At 70.5% G+C, this 275-nt stretch overlaps 1 protein-coding gene across 2 annotated transcripts in view; it reads left to right on the forward strand.

Annotated features, from left to right (window-relative positions):
- Window positions 1-275, forward strand: part of CALN1 (calneuron 1) — a 446,046-nt gene that overhangs the window by 108,459 nt on the left and 337,312 nt on the right. The window lies entirely within an intron of this gene.

The raw sequence follows: 275 nt of genomic DNA on the forward strand, positions 1-275 counted from the left end.
CTCCCTCCCTGTTGGCCCGGGCAGAGGGCATCCCAGCTCGCCGGAGCCACCTTGCTCTCCCTTGGGGTGGCTCCTGGAAGCCGCCCGGGGGCGTGGGGCTGGGCAAGGGCCATGGGTGTCCCATTTGGGTGTCCCGGAACTGTGCGGGCTGTAGGTTGGGGGCCAGGCGCCAGGGCTGAGGGAAGGGACGGGAGGGCAGGGAATCCCAACCCCAGCCCAGGTGGGAGGGCAGCACGGCTTCCAGGTCTCCGGGAAGCCGGGAGTCATGGCGATCA

The sequence above is a fragment of the Myotis davidii genome, unplaced genomic scaffold (assembly GCF_000327345.1).
Source record: "Myotis davidii unplaced genomic scaffold, ASM32734v1 scaffold424, whole genome shotgun sequence".
NCBI classification, from domain to species: domain Eukaryota; kingdom Metazoa; phylum Chordata; class Mammalia; order Chiroptera; family Vespertilionidae; genus Myotis; species Myotis davidii.